This window comes from Lathyrus oleraceus, chromosome 7 (assembly GCF_024323335.1).
Source record: "Lathyrus oleraceus cultivar Zhongwan6 chromosome 7, CAAS_Psat_ZW6_1.0, whole genome shotgun sequence".
Classification (NCBI taxonomy): Eukaryota; Viridiplantae; Streptophyta; class Magnoliopsida; order Fabales; family Fabaceae; genus Lathyrus; species Lathyrus oleraceus.
Window position 1 is genome coordinate 170854380 of NC_066585.1, and position 5598 is coordinate 170859977.

General features: G+C 35.8%; 1 pseudogene; it reads right to left on the reverse strand.

The window, feature by feature from the left end:
* Positions 1-265: 265 nt before the first annotated feature.
* On the reverse strand, positions 266-1778 carry LOC127102663 (alpha,alpha-trehalose-phosphate synthase [UDP-forming] 1-like; annotated as a pseudogene).
* Between the last annotated feature and the right edge of the window lie 3820 nt (positions 1779-5598).

Consider the following 5598-nt stretch of genomic DNA (forward strand, 5'->3'; position numbering starts at 1 on the left):
TGCTTAATTTAGCATCTCGTTGAAGTAGAACATGAACTGATGATGAATACATCAATAATATCTCTGTCAAAAGCTTGAAAATAAAGATAGTCTTTGCAAGTGATCCAGAAGCCTCTTGACTATTGGTTTCGTTACTGTCAGACATGGTTGCAACTGCTTTTCCTTTTCCTTTATTGATAGAAACATCAATGTCCATGTCACTTGATGTTGTGGTGCCAGGAAGTACGTTTGAGGCATTGTCATCCTTCAAGGGAGGAATAAAAGTTCATATAGATTCAAGCAGCAGTTCAATCACATCAATAAAACTTTGACTAGGTTTTCTATGACCTTTTATACTCTTGGCATATGAATCATGAGTTTTGCCATGGCCATTGCCAGTGCCAGGAGCTTTTGTGTTTCTAGGCCCAACACCAACCTTACCATCACTATTATGTACTTTTTCTTTCTCCAATGATTTACCAAGATAGCACCAGCACCAAGAGATTGTGCTGCACCTTAATGATGCAATAAGTGCTACAGTAACTGCATAGAGTGCACATAACGCATGAAAGTCAACTGACTGATCCAGATGGTGTATCGGGACAGAAGTAAGTGTTCCAAATCTTCCATTGATGCGTCCAACAATTTCATGCACATGGCTTGTAAGCTTTTGATATTCAGAGACATATGTCCTAGTAGGCACAACAATTTGCAGCAAGACAACTTTATCACGCCAATGTGCATTCTCTTCTAGGAACTTCTCAAAAGCCAAGATTTTCTGAGGAATTCCTTTTATCATGTCAAGACGATCAACGCCCAACATTACCTTTCGGCCTGCAAATCTTTCTTTCAATTCTTTCAAGTGATTCTGGACTTCAGGAAGCGTAAGGGCTCTAATAAATCTTTCAGAGTCAATTCCAATAGGAAACGCAACCACACGGGTTAGCTTTCCTTGATCTTCTACTCCTTCAGGCGTACCTTTTATCCCAAGAATTCAAGTACAAGCACTTACAAAATGCCTAGCATAATCATAAGTATTGGATCCCACCAAATCAGCAGCAAGTACAGGTCTCAAAAGATATGATCTAGATGGTAGAGTCCTATGTATTTTGGAGGAAGGAAAAGGTGTATGGAGAAACCATCCAACTTTCTTTTTGTTATTGTATTCTTTCAAACATCTTGGAAGAAACATTAGGTGATAATCACGACACCAAACAACATCTCCATCCTAATAATGATTATTCACTACATCAGCAGACATTTGGTTTTCCTTCTTATACGCATCAAATTGAGTTTGGAAACTACGGGTGGTAGCAAGTCTATCCTCTTGTGGAAGTTCAAGGTAATGAAATGACGGCCATAAGATGTTGTTGCAATAACCATTATAGTATTCATTAACTATATCCTCATCAAGAAACACCGGAATACATTGCATTTCAGCTAAAGCTTTAGTCAAAGCTTTCTGCCCAACTTCATCAGGCACATTCACACCAGCCCTAAGAGCAGAAACATGCAACCTATTAGCTACCACCAACAAACATTATTTGCGAGGCCTGTCATTGGCAGCCACCGTTTCTGCTACATCTTCAGCTTCATTCTCACTTAAGAATGAATCACTAAGTTGTTATGACTCTTTGTTTCCATCTCTTCTGTCCTCTGTCGATTGAGTATACCGACTTGATTTCCTTAGCTCTCTTTCTCTCAGTTACACTAATGCGCGATTTGCCCTTGACCTCAAATTCTCGAGGCGAGTGCAGGAAAATGTTGTTCTTGTAAGTTTGGGCTTGGTATGGCCTCATTGCTTGATTGTTGCATTAGTTATTATGTTTCACGACCTTACTTTGAACTACTTTGCTATTTTCCCATGGAGTTATCTAGAGTATTGTTTGATGATTGTCATGGACATGATGTGTAACCTTGTAGTGGGGTTTTCGTTACCTTTAGGTTTATTGACTAAACCAAAAGTCAACATACAATTCGAGTCGCCACCACACTTTTATTTGTCCAAAGGAAAGGCTAAAAAGCGAACAAAAGCTAAGTAAGAAGTTTTTCAAATCAAAAACTAATAAAAATGTCAGAGATCTAGGTAAGGGGGTTGGTTATGAAATAGGAAGGTTTTACGCACCCAAAACATCCTTAGTACTCTAAGGGAACCCTTTTTGCAAATATGTGTTGTAGGTTGGTATTTATGAAAAGATTTGAGCAAAAGATTGGAGGGATGAGAAGAGAATAGATTATATTTACAAATTTTGTTGTTTGAATGGATGAACCCATTGCCTACGTACCATCACAAAGGAGGATCAAAACCTCGTAGTTCGGGGTAAAAATCTCAAAGATTGGTGAATTGATTTTAATCAAGAGCCTTAAGGACTTTTGTTATCAAAAGGAGAAAACTCAACATAAACCAACAGTCCACCATGCAAGGAAGGCTTCAACATGCTAGTGAGGGGTTAACCCTATAATAAGCATGGAAGACTTATAATCCAATCACTAAGGACAAGGTGAGATTTACATCAACCACTATGATAACTCAAACATATGGCTAATGTTTTGAAAAGGTTTTAACAAGGTGGCCATTTGAACCACAAAACAACTTGAAATGAGATATATTTACAAGTTAGATCTATTTACAAAATGTGGTCAAAGTTGGATTAATGTTTATTCACAATGAGTATTTATGAAAATAGTTTTGAAAAGTCAAAGGCCTAAGGCCTAGGTTTCTAATTTGAAATAAAGTCAAAGTTTGAAAATGATTTTTTGCTTCGTTAGAGTGGGGAGAAGAAGAGAAGGGCTATTCCTAAAGCATACAAAGATAAGATGGGAAAGGTAAACCCTTGGAGTTCCTTTTCTTGAAGTTATAGAGATGACTCAAGATGCTCCTTTCCTTTGGACTTAGCACACAAACAAGCAATCAATAATTGAATTCAAGCTCCTAGAATCTCCAATTGGCTTGGCTTTTAACTTGGCTACTCATGACAATGGTCCTCTTTTCACAATCTTAAGATGGGATCCCTATCACACAAAAGCAAACATAAAAAAGTTCACAACACAATAAAGGGAATGGACAAAGAATAAGTTGGAGAAGTCTTTTAAGATCAACTTTGAATTTTAGCATTCTAAAGGCATGAGGCCTAGTTGCTCTTCAACATATTTTGCATTCTAAAGGCATGAGGCCTAGTTGCTCTTGAACTCCTTTAAGCATAGGTAAATCATAATTCTAAGTCCTTTCTCCTTTTGCATTTGGTTCACATCAAAACAAACACAAACAAGACAAGATAGCAATATATTTATATACAATAATGGGCTCAAACGAGCAAAAGAAAAATGACATAAACATAAAATATGTGCTCAAGTGAGCAAAATGAAAATCAATATGAATAATGAGCAAGAAATAAATGACATTAAAAGTAAATGGCAAGAAATTAAATGCTCAAATTAAAGTTAGTAATTAGTAAGGTTATGTTAGCTTGTCATAAGACAATGAAGCGCTATGTTAAGCAATCGTAAGTGGACTAATGTAGTAGTCGCACCTATCTGAGGTCGGTCAATAAAAATATAGGCAAATAACATAAGTTAGAGATCATGACTAGTAAGCCAAGCTCCATAAACTTGCCATGCCAAACAAAAGGGGAAGGACCTTGTATTGACTTTTGGTTATTTGCTTGACCAAGAAGCAACCTATCTTTGACACAAAATAACTCACTTGATCATGGATCAAGTTGAGTTTGGTTTGGATCAAAGAAGGTTAAACTTCTCATTTGTCAAGACCAACCCCAAGACTTTAACTCATTGGCCATTGATAGAAAGAAAGGGATGAAGATGAAAGGGAGGGGAAAAGAAGACCATAACCAAATCCAATTGATCAAATGTGAATTAAATCAACTTCAATCCACACCAAACAGAAGAGAAATGAAGATAACAAGTCAAGGGGTCAACAATATTTTTTTGGTATTTTTTTGAATTAAAATAAAATACAAATAAAAAAAAGAAATAAGGTCAAACCTCAAATTCAATTCAAAACAACTCCAATGAGTCCAATTAAATTCTCATAGATTCAACATAGTCAAACAAGCTTTGACTAATTTTCTCACAAATTTTGAAAATCAGAAAGTAATTAAAACCAATTAAAAACAATTAAAAAATAGCATAATATGAATTAAAATCTCAAATAATCTCAAAATAATCAAGAAATTGTTGAGACTATTTTTCATTGACTTATCATGATCCATAGACGCTATTAAAATATTTTTGGACTTTTCAAAAGTCAGAAAGTATTTTAAAATGAATTAAAACCATTAAAAATCAAATAATCCATGAAAAATATCAAATGAAGTCACAAAAATAATTAAAAATCATAATATGAAACTAGATTTTTCAAGAAGATTTTTGGAACTGGTCTCATATTTTTATGACTTCAAATGAATTTTTAATGAATTTTTGAAAATAAAAGGAATTAACAAAAAATAAATGGAAAATGAAAATAAGTAAAAAAACCACAACCATTAGATGCGCATTCATTAATTGACGTGGCATCTGGCACGGTTCAGATTTGAGGGAACACGGTGTACACAAGTCAAACGCGCTACACAAAGCATTAAATGAAGTAATTACAATGGATGATCACGATTAGATCGTGGCAAGGTGATCCAATGGCCATAGCGTGCACATGTGGTGGTGGTGGTGGTGGAAACCACCATCTTCTCCGCCCCGACAACAAATTCCGGCCACCAGTTGAAGGAAAATAAAACTTAATGAAAATTAAAAACAAGGCCATGGAAATGAAGCCCGTGTGATGGAGATCATCACTATACCAATGGATCTTCCTCACTCTTCCTATATTGAGAGAAATGTGAAGGAGAAATTCATGGTGTTCAAACTGAAAGTTCATGAAATGAAAAATTGAAAGCACAAATGGCTTGCCTCAAGTATGAGGACTTCAGAAAACCACAGAAACACAAGAATGCTACATTGAATTAAGAGTTCTAGATCCAAAAAGTTTGAATGTATACCTTCAAATGGATGAACTTCTGGCTACGAATCCTTCAAGATCCTTGCTCCTCTTTGATCCTTGAGTGTAATGGAAGTGATTGGCTAAGGAATTTGACTTTAAAACTCAGCTAATGATACTGAATTTCAAGCTCGAAAGTAATGAAGAAAAATGAATAATTCCTTTGGTGAGGGTTAGGATTTCAGTGCAGCAGCATAAGGGATCTCCAAAAGGTTGAGAAATGAGGGAGATGCAACCTCTATTTATACCTGAATGTGGCTGATCACACACTTCTCTCGTGTGCATGGAATTTGAATTTTGATGTGCATGGGCCTGTGTAAGCATGTGGAAGGCCCAATGATGGCTGAAAGATATTGCTGAGTTCATGTGAGAATCAATTGGACGTGTACATTGGACTGAACAAGCTTGCATATCAAGTTATAACATGAAATATCCAAAATGCACCTAAATGAAGATGATTTCGTAACTCACAAATGGTGAATCCAAAAGACTATTGTAAGTAATGGTTGGAAATCCCTTTAAATAAGGAACAAAAGTCATGTTGGGCAAAAAATCATCTGGCACTTGCAAATTGATGAAAATGGCATGGAAAATTCAAGTGCAAAACATAT